General features: G+C 33.9%; 1 protein-coding gene across 9 annotated transcripts in view; it reads left to right on the forward strand.

Annotated features, from left to right (window-relative positions):
* Positions 1-22,342, forward strand: part of LOC145280045 (uncharacterized) — a 434,510-nt gene that overhangs the window by 218,251 nt on the left and 193,917 nt on the right. For 2 of the 9 annotated variants that reach the window (XM_080131720.1, XM_080131719.1), the window contains exon 2: positions 17,736-17,815. The exons of the other annotated variants lie outside the window; for them this stretch is intronic. The gene's annotated coding sequence lies outside the window, so the exon portion shown is untranslated. The remainder of the gene's footprint in view (positions 1-17,735; positions 17,816-22,342) is intronic. 9 annotated transcript variants of the gene reach the window in all.

Here is a 22,342-nt window from a genome sequence, read left to right on the forward strand (position 1 = left end):
AGGAAATTTAGTGTTACAACTGAAACTTGCATTTCTCAAGAATGCTATTATATATGCAAATGTTCTTTTAAATCTCAAATTTTAGGAATCTTTGGTTTATTTTAATATTAAACTGCTTACATTATTTACATGTTTTAAACTGTTTTAGTTTTTCTGATTATTACTATTTTCCATGTAATTAATGTTTCATCTCAGAAATATTGTCAAATATTTATACAAAATTCAAAATAATCTACATTCGAAACGTACATATTGCAATGCAATGTCTGTTACATAGTGTTAAGTGTTGACATTATGTTGAATAAAGATGGCGGCGTAGTTCAGATCAGATCCTGAGTGTAATTGGCAGTAACCAAGATGGCGGCCAAGAATCAAATGCGGTCCGTGATGTAGTTAACGGCAAACTGATTGAATCCAAAATTCAACAATTTTTATAGTAACTTTGGAAGGTTTTCATTGGTTGGTTACCACAGCCGGTGGTTATAAAAACGATTGGCGAATTAATTGGTCTCATACCCCCATTAGGAGTCAAAAACATTTTACACATAGAAAAAAATATAAATTATCATCAGGGTTATGGAGTCTGAGTTAATGCCAACACCCTGCTTTCAGAGTCTGGCCTAACACCCTGCTATAGAAGTTTGGGCCAACGCCCTGCTATCAAAGTCTGGGCCAACACCCTGCTTTCGAATTACGGGCCAACATCCTGCTTTCGGAGTCTGGGCCAACATCCTGCTTTCGGAGTCTGGGCCAACACCCTGCTTTCAGAGTCTGGGCCAACACCCTGCTTTTGGAGTCAGTAATAGAAGTTCCCTGAACTTACTCAACCCACTCTTGTAATCACACCAACACTAATTCCTCCTTGTGTTCCAGTTCACACATAAAAATCAACAACAGAAGTTGTCAAAAAATATCAATGATCCAAATGAAAACTATGCAAATAACAATCTTTATCTTAAAAATTCAGACAAAAATTAGATTTAATGTTGGTAAAGAGTTGATGATATTCCAGTTATCAGTTAGAAAATGTAAAGGTTTGCATTTATTTTTTTTATCTTTCCTTTTTCAAATTCCTGTAGGATTGGACACTGGACAATGATAGGAGGCATTTTTGTAAAAATTTCAATTATTTTTTTTTTCGTTTTTTATAACAAAGTAAAAAAAAAATAGATATAGAAAAGAAATCTAAATGACATTTTGGAGTCGGTGTAAGTATCTGGCATTGCCAGGAAGCCATAAGTAAAAACTTAAAAGTTTTGCAGCATATTTTTTAATCGCCCATTTCCTACTTTCTTTAGTTTGTTTTTTTACATTGTGTTCTATAATGGCTTCAGTCTTCTATTCTAAAAAAATTTCAAGCTCCAAATATTTGCTTTCCAATAATAAATAAAATAACAAAATTTCTTAGGGTCCCTTCCTGAGGCTAACACTTTATTTCTGTATGAGATGCATTTAACCATTATTTTCAAATGGCGTTCGGGCCTTGATAACTGCTGACTCCTCTGCATAAAAAAATAAATATCTGAGCATTCAACTAAGATTTTCCTTTACATTTTAAGCGTTGAGTTAGTAAAGCATTTATAGTTCATTTTTATTGTCGTTGTCATCCTCTTTGTATATATGTTCAGGGAAAAGAATGGGCTGGGCAAGGAAGAAAAGTAAGAGGGAAACAAGGAGGAATTTACAGGTCCACTCTCCTTTTGTCGGGGGACCAATATGTTACACTTTATCCCCGGGCAACATCAGATAGCCCTTCTAATATAACTATAAAAACACAGTGATATGAATACACGATCAATTTGCAGTTTATTTCCAACTTAACACTCACCCTTAAAATGACTTTTACATTTTTTCAGGTCTGCTGAAAATGAGCATTACATTTAAAACTTTTAAATCTTTTTTTTTTTTTTTTTTAATTACTTTTTCACCCCAAAGAAGGCATATTTCCACTTTGTTGTAGGAGGCTACTATCAGGGACATGGGCATCAGGGGTACTGTGTAGGGAGTTGGGCAGTAAGATGTCGGTTCACGTTGCACTTGAACTTCTGCATGTCAGTACAGTTGGGAAAGCAGGGACTCGGCAGGGAATTCCAAAGTTTAGCTGTCCTGGGGAAGAAACTACTTGAATAGAAGGCTCTCTTACATCTAGGGGGTCTCTACTGTGAAGGGGTGGGATTTAGCTGCTTGTCGAGTTTGTCGGGGGGGACAAGTGTTTGCAGTTCGTCAGAGCATTCACCGTTAAAGTACTTGTAGAAAAGGCAGAGGGATGCAACATTTCGTCGATGGGACAGGGGCTGAAGTTTAGATGGCAGTTCAGGACCTATCAGATTGGTGACTCTCTTTTGAACCTTGTCTAGGAGCGAGAGACTAATGGTAGATGCACAAGCCCAAATATGACAACAATACTTCATACATGGGCGAATGGTGGCCTTATAGAAGTATAGGATACTTTCGGGCGTTAGTATCTTTCTAGCACAGTAGAGAGAACCTACCTTCTTCACAGCGGTCCTGGTAATACTCTTAATGTAATTGTTCCAACTCATATTTCCTGTGAACTTTAGGCCGAGGAGTTTAAGGGATGTATTTTCAGATAAAGAGTCATTGGCCATTATTATTGGTGGTAGAGAAGGTTTCTTGTAATTATTGAAGGAAACGAGTTTAGTCTTGGCAGCATTGAATGTGACCATCCATTTATGTCCCCATTCCACTACTCATATTCTAGTGCTTCTGCCATTTCTTTAGATATGTGTTCATTTGTTTTCCTGTCGTGTCTGTTATAGAGTGTGGTGTCATCAGCATATATACCCATCTCACAGGCAATTTTGTCAGGGAGGTCATTTATGAATATTAGGAATAACAGAGGTCCAAGGGTAGACTCCTGAGGCACTCCCGCATTTATATTGTATTGTTCAGATGTACAACCATCAAGGACAACCTGGATTTTTCTCTTCTCTAAGAAGGATTTAATTATGTCATGTATTCTTCCAGTGATACCATATGATCTGATTTTCCTGAGAAGACCTTCATGCCATACCCTGTCAAAAGCCTTAGATATATCTAGAGCTACCGCTCTACCCTCCCCCGCTTTGTCCAGTGACTGGTATATACGTCTGAGATTACAGTTAGGATGTCTGCTGTTGAACAGGCTTGTCTAAATCCATATTGTTGGTCAGTCAGAAGTTTAGAATCTGTAAGGTGATGAACTAGAGTTTGGTTAATTATTGTCTCAAATATTTTGACGAAAAGTGAGAGGAGGCTAATGGGGCAATAATTTACTGGGTCAGTTCTTTCGCCAGAATTCTTAAAAACTGGTACTACAGAAGCAGTTTTCCAGCTGGCAGGAAAGCAAGATTCATTAAGGCATTTGTTGTAAAGTTTGGAGAGAACTGGAACTACTTCGGCGGAGCAGTTTTTTAATAGCACAGCTGGAATGAGATCAGGTCCACATGCTTTTGCAGTGTCAAGATTTCTTATGATAGCACGCACCTGAGAAGGGGTGATTTTCAGATAGTCTAGTGTGGCATCTGTCCGCAAAGGAAAGTCAGGGAGGGGGTAGTTGGCAGAGTTCAATGTGGAGTTGGAGGAAAACCGACTGACCAGCATGTTAGCCTTTTCTTTGGAAGTTTACGAAAAAAACAGCACAACAAAGTGTCAGTTAGGAAAAATAAACAATGTCTTAATATTAGGAAAACTATTTGCCGGCGACAGTTTTAAATGTGATATTCGTTTTCACCAGACCTATTAAGGTTCTCATTTTAAAGGTGAGTGTAAAGTTGGAAATAATCTCGTATTCCTGTCTATTTATTTGTTTGCTCACAATTTGATTAATATATACGAAAAGGTTCATTACTTTCCTAATTAATTTTCATACTGAAAACTTACTTGCATAAACTTTATTTCATTTATTTCTATATATAGTATGATTCTTGCAAAATATATGCTCAATAGGTAAACTCATTTGCATATTACATTAAGAAAAATCGATTTTACTAAATAGCTGTATGTTAGTTACCATTTATAGTGAGAGATTTGTTTTAAGTGTTCTATTTAAGATTGTTATTTAAAGTTGATTTATATTGATAATATATTTCATTTAATTTATTTTGAATTATTATTACCGACATTGATTTTTTTAGAAACCAGTTTTGAGTTATTTCCCCTGGGCGCCACATTTGTCTTCATAACTCTTTAAACTGCGGCAAATTACATTTTATACATATTAGAAAGTGCCTATACAAAAAACTTCAATAAAGTGCCATTATGAAAAAAAAAGGCAGTGAAAAAGTGTCTTTACACAACAAAAAAAAAAGCAGTGAATGGAATTTCATTTTTATTTTTTATTTTTTTTGCAAGTCACGCATGCGTTTAAAAGAGCTTATTTTGCAACGTCATTACGTCATAAGCACTCATGGCCATGTGGACAAAATAGTGTGTCCGTAAGTTTTTGCCGTTCCCCTCTTTCGGGTTTCACATTGGAGCCTGGTCACCATAGCTCATTTTTTTTTCTTTTTTTGGTCACATGGGTACTCCCTGCTATTTTGATTGAGAAAAGTTGTTTCGATTCATTAATTTTTTTTGGGGGGGGGGTCAGTGCACGGGAAATAAAAAGTGATCAATATCCAGAGAATAGCTTCTTTTTGCATACCTTCTATCGAAATATCTGGAGAGGGTGTCACTTACTTCTTTTTTTTTGGGCAATTACATTTACATGTTTTTATTTGTTCTTTTATTTTTTAAATTGTTGTGGGGGTATTGATGTTGCCCACGATAAAAGTGATCAATATCCTTAGTATAGCAGGTGTGTTCCAAACGGAACTTTGTCGACCTGGGCAATGCCAGGTATCTATGCTAGTTATATATATATATATATATATATATATATATATATATATATATATATTGGATGTCTTCAAGTCCAACATAACCAAATTCCTGATGAACCGCCCCCTTAAGTAAGACACTTTATCAAATCTCCAATACTAACGATTACTACGATACTATCCCATTGATTACTGTACACACAATAACCCTTATTCCCGAGTGGCTTTAGGGCCTTGATAAGTGGTGACCTCCATGTAAAAAAAAAAAAATATACATATAGTCATCAACATGCAGTACTGTTTCACTGTTTCACAGCTCATCAGTGCGGCTAGACAGGCAACTGCCTCAAGCTAGGATCGAAACCCGGCCGCCCAAATGACATTCAAGGCTTCTCACCATTACGCTACACGGCTGCTGCTGTGTGGGTAATGAATAAACGATGTTTTTGACATATATATATTACAGGCGCTGCTCCCGTGGGTAGAACTGCTAACTGTCAACGCGATGGTTCTAGGTTCAATCCTTGGCTTGGGAGAGGTGCTAGTCTAGAGGTGCTGATGAGTTGTGATACAACGAAACAGGACTGTATGTTGATGGCTACAAATATATATATATATCACGCCCCAATTGAAATGAATGGCTCTTGTCTTGGAGAAACTCCATGTCTTGACAACTTCTGGGATTGATCTTGACTCCTGATTTGAAATGGAACACATACATCAAATCTGTTGCCAAGATCGCTGGAAAAATGGTTAGATCACTCTATGGCACCAGTAGGTATCTCACTACCGATGCAATCCTCTTTCCCACAAAAGAGATGTTGCAAGCCGGTCTCTGTTCTATCGTTAATTTCATGGCAAGTGTTCGACTAAACTCCAATCTATGGTCCCCCGCTTGCCAAATTTTCACAAAAAATAATTAACTACAACTGTTATATCTAAACACAGAGTCCATGAACAAAGTTTCTTTCTGAGAACTGGCCTGCTTCCCTACTGATTACAATATGGTAACCTTCAAGTCCAATGTAAACAAGTTTTTGTCGAGCCGTCCTCATAAATAATCCAATTCTACTCAATTTACACCATTAACGATTACTACACTACCATCTTCCATTTATTAACCCTCATCTTTGAGTGGCCTTTGGGCTTTGATAAGTGATGACTATAAGTTTATTTGCAAATAAACTCATATAAGGTTATTTGCAATCAGAAAACAAATGTTAAACATTTTAAAATATCTCCATCATAAGTTTTAATAATACTTTTTAAGCTTTACAAACTCTAATATTCACTTAAAGATATTTTTTTTACAGAGACCAGGTTATTTTTTCTCTCGGCACCAAACAGATTCTAATCTATTGATGATTTGTTCCTTGTTGATTGAATTATGTCTCTGGTCCAGTGCGATTCAAGGATGGTCATCATCCCAGGTTTTATCTTCTCCCTTTGAAAAGGAGTTAGTTTATTGCTAATTGCCTGGGGCACCTCTATCGAGGAATTCTGATAGGGCTGTCTCGGCATTTTTTTGCAGAGCAGAGTGCTCTTCCTGTGCGGTGCTGTCTTTTCAAATCCCACTTTCCGATCCTTGTGTCACATCATCTCGCTGTGAGAGGGAGATAAATAACTTCACTTAAAAAATTTTCCTGTTAAAAGTCTTGCATAAAAAAAAACCGAAGAATCCGGGTCAAAGAATGTACACTCCTTTTTCATCTGTTACTTGAACCCAATGTTAACTACTAACCTACATTTTTTCCCTTTTTACTGTCGTTATATATATATATATATATATATATATATATATATATATATATATATATATATATGCTTAGTGACACCCTTGTGAATATTGTCTTTCATCAGACATTATTTTGGGTTACAGATGTCAACCTCCTCCCCACTGCTTATAACGAACATAGCCAGCATTTATTTAGGTATACAGATGTTGATATTTTTGCACCAAACAATCATTTTCTCTTTATTGCTATCATTGGATATTTTCACTTCATTCTTGTGCCTTCAAACATGCAGCTCGGGTATCATCTATCAGATATCATCTGTCTCTGGTTCTTATTTTCTAAATTCATTTGAAAAAAAAAAAAAAAAAAAAGCGTAAGATATACCCAAACATTAAATCTGAAATTTAGAGCACGTCTCGGTGAAAATCCCATTGACCTATCAAAAAGCAAAATGAATGTTTCTTTAATATAATAATATCTTATTTAGAGCATAACAAATTGTATATTCCGAACACTCGATGAATATTGAACTAACAAAGGCGAGCCATTGTTGCCATGTGACTTTTTTTTTTTTCAATGTTTGTTATGTCCACGAAACTGATTTCTTTCTTTCAAAATAGAATAAAGAAAAACTTACCTAATGTCAGAATTGTGGAGTAAGATATATATCGAGGTAGTAGCTTGTCTAGCCGCACTGATGAGCTGTGAAACAGTGAACAGCAAAACAGTACTGTATCTGAATGACATATATATATATATATATATGATGATTGCAACGTCTTGTCAGACGAGTGCCACTCCCTCAGACACTTAAAGTCCAGGAGCCAAAATGCCTGAGGGAGTATCTATACAAAGATTATGTTACAGAGTCTTAGCTTTGTACGACAGCTAAGTCTCTCTCTCTCTCGGTTCAAAATGTTGAGATCCAGCAACAAGCAAGAGCAAGATAGCCAGCAACAAATTAAACTGCAGACCAGCTTAATGCGGGTACTGGTCTTCCGCTTTATGGTTTTTTAAATCAGAGATTTGCTTCTCCTAGAAAGGTTGCCTTCACCATGGGTTACGGGAGCCCTCTCTACCCCAATACACATATACACACACACAAATATACACGGTGCTAGTTGGCCGTTGACTCAGAAAAAGAGTTCATTCGCCCTTTATATATTCGTTATATATATATACACACACATACAGTAGTTTCGCTGTTTCACAGCTCATCAGTGCGGCTAGACAAGCAACTACCTCAAGCCAGTACCGAAACCCGACCGCCCAAATGATAGTCGGAGTTTCTAACCATTGCGCTATTTGGCTGCTGCTATGCAGGCAGTGAATTAACAATGTTTTGACACTGTCCAAATACCTAAGCTCAATTTGTTTACACAAAGAGCATCGCTTAATACGATAATGGTAATTTGTATATCACTTCCCAATATGCTCAACCCAAGATAGGGAGCATTATAGTCATCCACATACAGTGCTGTTTTGCTGTGTCACAGCTCATCAGTATGGCTAGACAAGCAACTACCTGAAGCCAGGACCGAAACCCGACAGCCCAAATGACAATCGGAGCTTCTAATATATATATATATATAATTATTTACTATAATAATTATTAAATACCTACAGACACTAGTGTTTCATCCTTTTGGGAATCATCAGTGCAGGGTGTCACGATTAACACCAGTCAATAGATTCGAACCCGGCAACAGAAGCCATCTAACCGTGAGAAATGTAGTTGCATTTTAAACCTTTATTTTATTAAATTTCTTTTTAACGTCAGTCAGAGTGATCTAATCATATGACGATCTGTGCATAAGAGCTAAATTGACCGACGTTTTAATTCAACAGAAAGTGCTCAACGATAAGAAATGAGTTTCTTAAAGGAGCTGACATAATTATTTACTATAATAATTATTAAATACCTACAGACTCTAGTGTTTCATCCTTTCGGAAATATATATATGTATATATATATATATATATATATATATATATATATATATATATATTACAAAGGAGTCACGACTTATCAAGGCTCGGGCGCCACTCAAGGATAAAGGTTAATAAGTTAACAGTAGTCAATGGGACAGAATCGTAGTGATCGTTAGTAGTGGAAATTTGGTAAATTGGATTACATAAAGGGACAGCTCATCAAGAACTTGTTTACGTCGGACTTGAAGACGACCATATTGTAGTCAGCTGGAAAGCAGGCAAACGGAAGAGAGCTCCACAGGCGTGTAGTTCTAAGAAAGTAGCTTTTTTCAAGGAATCCACGTTTAGGTTTAGGCACAGATAAAGAGTGGGGAAAATTATTGATAGCGGTTTTAGCTAGACGAGTATTTTTCATGAAAGTTTGACAACTAAATATTTTCGTTTTACTAACCAAATAGAAAAATTACTAGCCAAACCCATATGATTTTTGGAATATGATATCATCGTTCTGTGACGAGTACGTACATAAAGATTTTTCTGTACTTTTTTTAATAAGGGCAAGTCTAAATATGCACAGAATTTTGTTAAGATTTGAAGGTTTAAACATTAGAATTTCTTTAGATGTTTTTTTTATATAGACTTCGTTAAAAAAAGAGTATATTGTTCTATTAAACTTATTGTTTAAATAAATTGAATTTTCCTGTTTTTATTAAATAAATAAATAAAGGTTGAAAAGACATTTTTCGCTCGGTAATGAGCTTTGAAAGATTATCCGTGAAAAAACACAATCGCTGAAAGATAACCGTTTTATTTGTAGTTGGCACTTAGAAAAAATCACTCGCCAATGCGACTGTTTCACTCACAATGATAAGCCCTGTAATAAGTTACCACTTACTAAAGCCAAAAGCCACTCAGGTTAATAAGATGGAGAATATCATGATGTGTGTATATTTTTGAGATAAGGTTTGATAAATATTTTTTGTATTATTTGGACTATTGTTGATGAGAACAATAGTCCAAACAATCCGAATAGTACAAAAATATTTATCAACCCTTATCTCAAAAATATACAAACATTATACCAAAAAAACGATACGGACCTGTATTTATACAAAAAATAGACGGTTGCATTGGAGGAAATGCTATTTGCATTTAGAATTATAATGACTATGTTCGTTAAAAAAAAAAGACAACGTTTCCCACCATTCATCAATAATATTCAGTGTTGATATATGCACCTGAAGACGATCGGAGGTTATATCGGCTGAAACGTTGGGAGAATGTTACATCTACTGATACACGTTATCGGTTTTATAGGAACACAAAAATGAGCAGAGAATGAAGTATAAACGTTAACAGGTTTATTCAACGACTTACAGCGCAACATGGGAAGATAGGAGCTGATGATTAAAGTTTATCACGCGAGACATTTGTTTACCTCCCAATACTGTCATGGCGGATCTCTTTTTTTTTTCCCTCCCTTATTTAATCCACCGTAGTAGTTGGTTCTGATTCCATTAGCCATAATCAGGTAAAAGTCTTAAGTAATTCATAATTGTATTTGTAGTATCGATGTATTGAGGATTGAACTTCCACCTCCAGAATATATCACTTAGAACCGATTATTATTTAGCACTTATATCCATTGAAACAGCAAAACTTTTTTTTTATATATAAATAAAACAGTAGATTTGTTTGCGTGTGAAAATATTTAACCGGTAAATTTTTAAACTATTGGTCACATGGAAATAGTAATCATACACCAAGGATGATTTATAACGAGTAAAATATTTGTTTGGGTGGATGAATAACACATACAGAAATATGTCGGTAAGTTGAATTGCAAAATGTACATTTTCAGCTTGCCGACATCTTTTTATTACTTTTGTGCATGCGCAAATTCATTCATAGTTTAAAGTGGCTTAATTTTAAAATCTTTCTTATCTATCTGTCGATAGCTTAAAAAGTAGGGAATACAGCTGAAGCACTAGCTGATCGAACACAAGTATTTTTGTTGTTGTTGTTGTTTGTTTAACTTTTGAAATCAGTAATATATGTATTAGGTACAATATAATATTCAATAGAGAATTGGCTCTGTAGTTATGAATATGAAGTGTGCATGAATTAAAATATATTAATTGGCGAATAAATAATGTAAAGAGTAGGATCTGTTTTATTCATTTTTCAAAGGAGGAAAAAAAGTCCTTCTATACTGAGGCATTTTTTTTTTTAATATTTTTGTCCAAATCCAGTGTACTTTTTTGGGGGGTTGCTGGGTTTTCGTTGCAACTCCCCCCCCCCCCCCCGCATTAAATATCGACTTCCAGTTTAACTTTTTCTCTCGCTGGGAAGCTACTAAATAGGAATTATTGAAAAGTATTGAAAAACTAAAACGTCATTGTTTAACTTCCGCTTGATAATAATATCGAATTGTTTCCCACCAAGTTTTAAAGAAGAAAACCAAAAGACTAGATTATTGTGTACAAGTGCAAGAGAGATGGAAAAAAATATCAAACCTGAAATTCCATTACTTTTGTTTGTTAAAATGTTTAAACCACAAAAAAGAAATTGTTTGTTCAAAACTGACTTAATCATTCGAGAAAAACAATTTTTTTTCTAAACAGTGGATTCTTTCACGATTTTTTTTTTATGGAAATCGCTCGAAACAAGGCATGAAGCCATTTGATGTAAGAAGCTAACAAGAACGAAAGCTGATTATTGTAAAGACAGCAAATGCCTATTGACCTTAGTCTTGAAAAGGTAGAAGGAAAAACAGTGAGCAGGAAGAGAGTTCCACAAACTTGCAGGTCTTGGAAAGAAGCTACTGGAATAGGAAGCTTTATTATAATGAGATATTACAATAGTGAATTGGTGGAGACAACTAGACCAACCAGTCAAACGAGCTGGAACAAAGGAAGCAGGGAATAGATCAGACAATTCTGAGGAACACATGCCGTAATAGTATTTGTAGAAAAGACTGAGACTAGCATCATCACGTCTGTAAGAGAGAGATTGCAGTGAAGAATAAAGGGTGTGGCCAATCAAATTACAGATGCGTTTCTGCGATTTATCAAGAACCTTTGAATGGGACAGAAATTCACGAGTCTCAAATATGACAACAGTACTTCATACATGATCTGACGGTAGATTTGTAGAGATAGAGAATAGCTTCAGGTGTGACAAAATGTTTAGAGTGATGGAGAGAACCGATTTTACGAGAAGTAGGAAGAGCAATGGATTTAATATTTATTACATAAGACAAAATTTTCTTTTTTATATACTCCATAATGTGAGGTGTATTAAAAATAAGGAAAATAAAGCTGAAACTCAGTGGTTATTTAATGAAAGCAAATAACAATGTAACGTTCAAGATGCGGCAATCTATAAAGATTACGGCCATGGAAAAGCGCAAGGAAAAAAATCTGTTTAGGCATTAAAATCGTTTTGTGTTGTTTTTGTTATATCTCTCTATCTCTACAATTATATAAAAGTCACTTTGTGTGTGTGTGTGTGTGTGTGTGTGTGTGTGTGTGTGTGTGTGTGTGTGTGTGTGTGTGTGTGTGTGTGTGAGAGAGAGAGAGAGTTCCTCATAGATTCCGAAATGGCTGGGCCTATTTTTCCCAAATTTCACACAAAGCTAATTTATATGTCTGGCAGTGTTCTTAGATATGTTTTGTACAGAAATTAATCTGATAAGTATCGAAAATCGAAAAAATCCAATCTTAAAAATAGTCTTTCTTCTCTTATAGATGAAAAAAATAAGAATTTTTACAGGGGAATATTTTACATTACACTGGTGTAACCTTGGCCGGTGTAACATAAAATATTCCCCCCCCCCCTGTAAAAATTTTTCTTCAATAGATGATTGATTCTGTAATAATACGTATGCAATCTGCATAAATTACCATACCATGTTTAAGCCTATTGTACGACCGGGCGACGCCGAGCAACCAGCTAATATACCTATAAAGTTGAGTTGCTTAATTTTTAACCCTCTGTCCGTGTTTCAGACGGTAATGATGCTGGAAAGTTAAATAACAACTAAAGCTGGAGCGCTAGGTGTATCAGAATTTTTGTAGGAATTTTTGACACCCCTAACACGAAACTGCAAATAAAATATAAAAAGCTCGTAATTTCTCCTTTAAAGGTGGGTTATTTATTTTCTTTATGGATTATACTTCCAAAATAAACTATTAAAGTTGTATAAAAAGTAATAGAAATATTTAAAAAAAAAAAATAGTAATGAAATTAATTAAATGTTACAAGTTCAGTATTTTTCAATTTTTAAACTTTAAAAATCTATCCAAATTTTTCTATTGGCTCTATTTTTACGCTATTTTCAGGGTCAATGTGAAATTTTATGCTCTTTCCAATAAACTGAATATAATATTTTAGACAAACGTTTTTGTTTTTAATTCACGCTCCCCCCCCCCCCATTTTCAAATGTCTATTAAAAAGTAAATAATTCATGTACCAAAGTTTTATATATCACAAATTGAAGATAAAAGATCAATAAATAATATATTCAAATTTAAGACAAAAAAAAAGTAGTGTTTTTTTTAGAAATTTACCTGTAAAGTCCGAAGTTTAAAACCTTTTAAAAAAAAAAAAAACACGTTGTTTTTTTTTTTGTTTTTTTTTTTTTTAATGAAACCTTGGTTCTTGCTCCTTTAATTGAAAAAAAATTAGGGCTTGAATTACATTTTTCGAGGAGTTATAAGCTTTGAAAGATAGCGGGTGGAATTATTCAATAGTTTTCACGAAATTTCTGACACTGCTACTGGAGCGCTAAACATTCTGGTATCAATTCTAGTGGATGGTACCCGAGTCATATTTTTTTATAACTTTTGAAATCATTGCTATATATCGAATAATAATCAATAGAGATTTGTCTATAATAATAAATAAGAAATCTGCATGAATTAAAATACAATATTTATGCATATTTTATGACCGGGCAACACCGGGTGGCCTGCAAATATAAATAAAGTTGAGTTTTTTCTGACATTGATATTAAAAGCATACTTTTTCTATTTAAAATTTATTAAAACGAACTCATTGTACTCAAGCATGGATATGCGAGCGACTGCATAAAGGTTAACTACTTTATATATTCAATTATTAAAAAACAAGCGTCATTTACTTATTCATTTTTTATGTTTCCTTATTAGATGATTGGTCTCATTTCACTATTGTGTTGAATTCTGGTAATGCATAGTTTTTACATTCTGCATAACTGCATAGAATTTAAGATGAAAACGTTCCAGCACCTGAAAATATATGTATGTACAGTAGAACCCCGGGATACGATAGCGTTTTTTCAGGTTACGATGTGGAATACAATGTTTTTTCATCCCCCTGATAACGGTATTTTCCTGCCTTACAATGTATTTTATAATATTATTTGATTATATACATGTATATTATATGCACACTTTCGATTTAGTTCTTAACTGGCAAAAATTGCTGCTAAGGTATCAAAATTGAAAACAAAATAGTTGACTTTGGTAGGGTAAGTTGAATAAAACATTACTTCTGATGTTATTTTTGCGCATGCTCAAAATTAAGTATTCATGGCTCAAAGTCGCTTAATTTTTAACCTTTCGTATCTATCTGTCAGTAGCTCAGAAAGTAATGACGCTGGAGAGATAAATATACAAAGATAAATAACGACTAAGGCTGAAGTGCTAAACGTTCAGGTTTCAATTCTGGTGGATGGTATCCAAAACATATTTTTTTTAATAATTTTTAAAATCATTACTATGTATTGGATAATAATTAATAGAGAATTGGTTTTATAATAATAAATAAAGAAATCTGTATCAATTAAAATATATTTATGCATATTTTATAACCAGGTAATGCCGGACGGCCTGCTAGTATATTACTAAATGAGGAAGTATTTCCATTAAAATCCAGTTAATATCATGCATCTAAACTTGAGAAAAGCATATTTCACTCAGTTTCATGTTTGGATAAACATCAGTTAAAATTCAGCCACCATTTGTTTTGTTTCGACTCATTCACATAATGTGGACACTCTTCAAGCTTACTTTTCTCAATTTTAGATGCATAATACTAACTTGATTTTTAATGAAAATGATTCCTCATTTAGTAATATATGACAAAAAAGAAACAATTTGTAATGCCTAAACAGATTTTTTTGTCGCGTTCTTTCATGGCCTCAATCTTTATACATTACCCAAGATTCATATAAGAGAAGAATAAGGGGGGGGATTTAATTGAGGTATCTAACATATAAAGCTATTTTTGAATGAACATTTCTTTTTCTTTAGCGTTGGTACATGTTCTTAAGAAGAAAACAAATGTGCTTTGCTTTAATTTCAATAGCCACTCCCCAAAATGAAAAATGTCAAAAAGGCATAGTAAAATGTGACCATCAAGATTGAAATGACTTAGCATATGAGAAAAAATATCCACATTTTACAGCAGTAGACTCTCAGCCATAAATCCCCTGGGGATACATATCTAAGAAGCCAGCTCTCAAATAATAACCCTAATAACTAGGGCTATGACAACAGAATATTCTTTTCATTGTTTTTACTCTCGGGTATATATCCGTCACAGTTAGACACAGTTAATTAACCGAGAACCACATCATTTTATATAAAAGCATATGAGATATCAACGGATATACACTCGAACGTCAAAACAATCAAAAGAATATGCTGTTGTCCTAGCCCTACTAATAATAGACCAGAGATCTAAGCCTGAGGACGAATATCAATACAAATAAAAACCAACACTCATTACATGTAAGATGTGAAAATCTATCACTTTAGTATTGGGTAAATAATTCCAAATAACCTTAAATAACCCAACATATAAAAAAAAAATATTCACATCACAATGCACTCATTTTAACAATAATGAACCCTCAGTTATATGTTCTCTTAAACATATGCATTAAAGAAGCCAGGTAGCAAATAAATAATAACCCTGATAACATATCGCTATGAACATACTCAAATATGTCATTAGGGATGTTAACCAAATCAGAAATAGAGCTCACGCTAAGATCTAAAAAAAGACTTAGCTCTTAAAAACGAATACCAATAGAAATTTGGAGAACTTAAAGAGAGATACATAATGCATAGAGCAATCTATACAGATGAGTTTAAAGATTAAAAAAAAAATGTTGGAGCAGCAGCCACTAGCGTTTATATATAGAGAAAAAAAGACAAACTATGAAGTTATCTAATAACACTTTTGCTTTTACTGCTGAAGTGCAAGCACTAAACATGACAATTGCTCTTATAAATGAATTACAAGAAAAACAATTTGTAATATTTACAGACTCGTTATTTCCCTCATTGCCATTGTGGAAACTGTTATTGGTAGAAATGCGTTCTCTGTGTGTTTTATAGATGGTGTTTCATTTATGATAAAATACAAATATATATATATATATATATATATATATATATATATATATATATATATATATATATATATATATATATATATATATATATACAGAAGGTTTTAACGATGCTTATTTAAAATTGCACTTGTTTAGGAAAACTAAAATAAAGAAGAGCCTTTACGGTGTACCTACTTGTCAAGGTATGAAGATGTTATATTCCAAAAATCATTTAAATTGATCAAGTAGTTTATTATTATTTTTTATGATTATATTATTATTATTATTTTATTTATTTATTTTTTTCCAAAAATCAAATTTTACGATTTTAAGCGATTAAGTGTTTTTAGCATATTGCTTCTGGAGAGATTATTAAGGGGGAGGTAATAAGTGATGAACTTTGAATTCAACCGAATATGGCGATTGGTTTCTCTCGCATCGAGCCAGTCATAAAATTTGATTTTTTTTTTTAAAATAAATAAAAAAAAAAAGCTACTTGATCAAATTACGTGATTTTTGGAATATGCCGACGAGTACGTACATTATAAATATTTTTCTGCATTTTCTTTACTTAAAATTTTCATTATAAGTGCAAGTTTAAATAAACATCGTTTTAAACGACCCTCATTAATGTCAGATAATTATTACGTATAACATAACACTAGATGTGTTTGTCAAAAAGGCTTTATAAATAATACTCATTTGTTCAAAATATAATAATTTCTTTTAGCAACTTAAAACCGCAGGAATAATCTAATACAAATACATTGATAAAAGGCTATATGCCTGTCTGTCTCCATATTTTTTAACTGTGTCTCCTCCGAAACTAAAAGTCGCAAAGCGGCGCTACGGACTTCAAATGATTGGATTTTTTACGGACCGTTCTTTTATGAATCTTTAGCTGGTTAAAATAGTTTTTAAAGGGTTAAAAAGGGGTCAGAATTAAAAAAAAAAAAATCGTTATACATTTTGTACATTCATCTTACTTTATTTAGAATTTTTAATCAGTTCATATGCGTGTCACGTTGGTACAGTGGTAACGTTACCAACTTTGAATGCTACAGTTTTGCTTTCGGTTTCGATTCTAGCTGATGGCACCCAAATACTTTTTTTTATTATTATGTTTGAAATCACGACTCTATAATAATATATACGAAATCTAGACAAATTAAAACATCATATTTAAGCGTATTTTACAACCGGACTAGTCTTATCTGTAAAACCCACTATGTCTGTCTGTCTGTTTCCATTTTTTTTTTTTTTTTTAACTGCATCTTCTCTGAGATGCGAAATCACAGAGCGGCACAAGGCAGATCAAACGATTGCATTTTTTGTGGACCATTTTTTAATGTTTCTTTTAGCCGCTAAAAATAGCTGCTAAGGGACCAAAATTAAAAGAAATAGGAACTTGAAAAGCGTAAGTAGACACAAAGTTCCCTTGTATGCATGCACAGATATGTATACATTTATATGTTAACGTTAGTTCATTTTTAGCTATTTCATATCCAACTGTAACAACTAAGACTGGACGCAATATATTTTGGTTTTGATTCTAGCTGACGACACTCAAGTCGTTTTCTTTTTCTTTTTTTCTTTTTAACTTTTTGAAAACATTACTATGTATTGAGTACAATATAATAATCAAGAGAATTGGCTCTATAATAATAAATACGAAATCTACATAAATTAAAAATATGGTATTTGAAGCGTATTTTATGACCGGGCAACGCCGGGCACTCTGCCAGTAATTCATATAATGATTATTAAAAGATGTCCAATAATATTGTAAATTTTAATGATCCTTAATTTGTACAATTTTTTTTTCTTTAAAATTTATTTTCTTTCTCTTTTTTTCTCTTTTAGGTAAGTAAGCCGCTTGCAGAAGATCAACAAGCTTTTTAAAAGTACATGGTTGGGTTTCGTTGCTCTTATTTCAGCAGAAGGTAAGCTTATTTGATCAGAAAACATAACCGCCATAAGCTAGCACAGCTTTTGTAAGTGGTGGTCGTATCAATTAAGGACACGTCTTCGACAATCAGTGCTGAAGTATGACATTGTTCATTCCTTGGTGGTAAACCCTCCCAGGCGTTTTCATTTCCCCTTTAGAATGGATTAGTTTATTGCTAATTACCTGAGACGCATCCATCAGGGAATGTTGATGTGGTTGTTCAGGTATATTTTGTAGGCCATAATACACTTAAGTGTGCTGAATTTTTTTTTTTTTTTTTTTTTTACACAGGAATCACCACTTATCAAGGCCCGGAGGGGACTCGAGGATAAGGGTTAATGGGTATATATTAGTCAATGTGATTATAGCGTAATAAACATAAGTAGTGGAAATTTTTATAAATACAGCACAATCACATTAACACACCGGTTCTTGCCAGATCACCGACGTTAGGCAACGTTCAGCTTGGCCAGTACCAGATGGGTGACGATTTGGGACGGTGAGGCGCTGTATGTACCGGGAGATGAAATACCAGGTTGAGAAACTGATGCGGTCTATCCTTCTCTCGAGGGTAGATGGGACTCTCTTAAGCCGTGGTAGGCACCCCGTCTAGTGATGGCGTCACAATAAAAAATACCTTTGATAGCCCTGGCGAAGCATCAAGTATTTAGCTACCGACAAGATTTGAATTACACTACAAACTCGTGTAGTGAGTTTAATCTCGGCTACGACAGCGTTGGGATGGATAGAGAGGACGGTTCATCAAGAACTTGGCTTAACAGAACTTCAGTTGACCTTGTATTTAACTTTCTCATAAGAAGGTAAATACGTAATGTTTGTAATTACAAGGCATTTTTAGTTGTTGGTGTTTTGTTTTGTTTTGTTTGTTTGTTTGTTTTTTGGAGAGGGCTTATTGTTTGTTTGTTTTTTTTAATTTTTTTTTTTCAAAACAAAACAGATACTAGATTTTGATTTTGGTCTGAAGCTTAGAAGAATTGTTCTAAATATACTCTATCATCAATATCGAGCTCGCTTCCCTTATAAATATAATAACTAATACATGTATGCAATAACTATCTTATGATAGTGTAGTATCTGTTCTGATACATTACTGCACTTTATCTTTTCTGTCAAGTAAAGGAGAAATCTTTCTAACAGTAAGTCAATCTAAATGTTTGTTCTAATCCAGAATCCCTCCTTTTGCTTGATTTTTTTCTCCACGTGTAAAAACTGATCTTGTGTCTCAGTCTGCCCGCATAAGGGGAGACAAGTAAACAGGTAATATACTTCGTCTATTTTGTTCTCTGTCAATGAAGAAGAAATCCTTTTAAATTGAGGCAATTTTAATACCAATCCAGAGAGAGGGAGTTGAATTTTCTGCACATTAAAAACCGAGTTTGTGTCTAACCTTGTCCTCGTAGGGAGACACGTAAATAAGTACTACACTTTATCCGTCAGTGAAGCAGAAAACTTTCTGGACTGAGGTAAATTTTATTTTTTTTGTCCAAATCCAGAGTATCCTTTTTTTTTTAGGAGGGTAAGGGGGGGGGGCTGGAATTTTGTCTAACTCTGCCCTCGTGAAGAGGCAAGTGAATAGAGACACGATGACAATATTTGTATCTTTCTATGAATGTGTATTCCCTCATGGGTTCCGGTACGCACACATCTTATGCTTTTCTCCTACCCCCCCCCCCCCCAACCCCCACCCCACGAAAAAATGCCAATAAATGGGCAGAAACAAAATGCAGTTTTTAAAATGTTTTTATTTTACACTGTCAGAAGAAACGAAGTTTCAATAGAATTCTAGTTGCTCATACATGGGGGAGGGTGCGTGTTAGCGGGTGGGTGGGGGTGGAGGTCGTAGAAAATAGAAAAGACGTCTAACTGCAAGAATCTTTGTGTCTGCCAAAGCTAAGAGAGCCAGACAGGGGGTTGGGGGAGACGCTATTAATCATGGTACAAACTGATAGGCATTGGGTGATAGACGGGGGAGGGAGGGGGAGGTTGTTTAGGAATTATAAACAGTCTGTGAGAACAGTCACGCTCCTTCTTCCAAATTGTTTCACGCGCTTCTATCTTGTCTACTCCCCCCCCCCATAACTTGCCCGTTGTGGTATTGATCTAAACCCTTCAACCTCCACCCACCTTCACTGTATTTGCCAGTAGTTCCGCAGATTCAGCCAGACTCTAGAAATGTTGATGGACCCTCAACAAAATATTTTGGTTCATTCAGGAACTTTGAATGAAGGCTGAGATTTTGCCTCAACTGTATTTGCTTATTCCTCTCCTATATAAATAAAGCATATATATGTGTGTGTATGTGCCTATGTGAAAATATATAACCGATAAACTCTTAAACTTTTCGTCACATAACACTGAAATTAACAGAAATAGTAATTATACACTAAGGATGATTTATAACGAGGAAAATCTTTGGATTGATGAATAACTCGTACATGCAAAATGTTAATTTCAATTTGCCAACATATTTCTATTATTTTTGCGCATGCGCAAATTCATTCATAGCTTGAAGTGGCTTAATTTTAAATCTTTCTTATTTATCTGTCGATAGTTCAAACGGTAGGGAACTCGGCTGGAGCGCTTAATGTTTTGGTTTTGATTCTAGCTGATGGCATTCAAGTCATTATTTTTTTTTACTTGAAATTAGTGCTATATATTAGGTACAATATAATATTCAATAGAGAATTGACTGTAATATTAAATACGAAATTTGCATAATATATTTAAGCTTATTTTATGACCAGGCAAAGTTAGCCCTCCACCCTTCACCCCGCTAGTCTGGTAATAAGATTGTGATTTTTTCCTTGCAAATGCTGATTAAAGTAGAATATATATATATATATATATTTTTTTAGATAAATGAACGAATGAAAAAAAAATCTTTGGAATGAATAAAGCGTCTTAATTTTACAAACTCATGAAAATGATTTCTGAGAAAACCAAAAAGAAAATGTTTTTAAATATGCACTATTTTAGAGAGGGGGTGAAGGGGGGAGAGAGAGAGAGAGAGAGACGGGTGTAGAGAGAGTGGGGAGAGAAGGAGAGAGAGAGATGGAGATAGAGTTGGAAATGTAAATAATGCATAATTATTTGACATTTTTATTTGACAAAATATTTTAACATTCTTTTCACACACGCGTACGCTCACGCGCGCACACACATACACACACACACACAGACGTGTATTTATTATTTCTACAGATAAATCTGTTTGTGCATCTATCCAGTGTTGTCCAGGAGTCCTTTTACTTTTCATTTTTGTTTAGCCTTTTCTCTTTTCATATTAAATTTGCTCAACCTAAGCAGAATTTAAATTTTATTAGATCTATTATATATACTAGCCTGGGAAGATATTTTCATGATGAACAAAAATTTGCTATACTGCTTCCATCTCTCAAAGGAGGGAGTAATGCCTGATAGTATGGTGCATGACAACAGAACAGATATTATACTATCCCCCCAAAAAGGAGTAAGTAATGCCTGGGAGGATGGTTGCATGAGAACAGAACACATACTACACTACCCCCTCTCTAAAAAGGGAGTAGGTAATGCCTGGGAGGATGGTCTCATGACTGAAATATAGTATAATAATAATAATATATGAATAGAATTCATAGGATAGTTTTGGCTTCAGACAGATACCAAATCTTGATCAGTAATAGATTGATACACTATTATTGTTATGAACCATACACCTATTCCATTCTGCCATACTATGCATGATAAAGCGGTAAATGATGAGATTGTCGCCCAAAAGAATGCACTAATTATGTATAACTGGAAAAAATGGGTTTTTTTTGTTTTTTTTAAATATTATTACATGAATGACCATTTTGAGTTAAAATCTATTTAGTATTGCGCATGTAATTTGAAGAAAGACATGTTTAGAATGAATAGATATGCTAGCATAATCAACTTTTTTTATATATAAAATGGTATCATGCTGCTTATGTAGCCATGAATGTTTCTGTATCTGCTCGAGGCGAAGAATGTATTCAAAGGCTTTTTTTTTTTCATGATGAAAATATAAAATTGATTATAATACATATAATTCATCATGTCATGATCTTTATAAAAAATGTTTAATTTATATTATTTTTATTCGAATTTTTGAAGAAATTGTTTAGGACGGTAATCTCATCATTTACCAAGCTGACAGTTTATATGAATTAATTTTTTATAATAGATGTTGTATTTTGATGCCAATGAACCGACAAAAAGAAGTTGAAAAAGAATCAATCAATAGCTATTAGAAAAAGCCGTTTCTATGATTTTAGGGATCGAAGGATTAATTGTCGTATGGAAAGGAGGGGGGGTGTAGTGAGATGTTTCGAAATCCACTCTGTTGTTGGATTGATTTTATCTTTTTCGAAACTTTGGTTGCTTCCGTTTTTTTTTTTTTGTTTTTTTTTTTTTAATCCAAATTTTTGTCATTTACATTTGTTTATTAAAATAATAGACAACATTATCATGCAAACGTTCTGGTCACTTACTTGAAGCA

Source organism: Euprymna scolopes, chromosome 7, assembly GCF_053919585.1.
Source record: "Euprymna scolopes isolate OS-2025 chromosome 7, ASM5391958v1, whole genome shotgun sequence".
NCBI classification, from domain to species: domain Eukaryota; kingdom Metazoa; phylum Mollusca; class Cephalopoda; order Sepiida; family Sepiolidae; genus Euprymna; species Euprymna scolopes.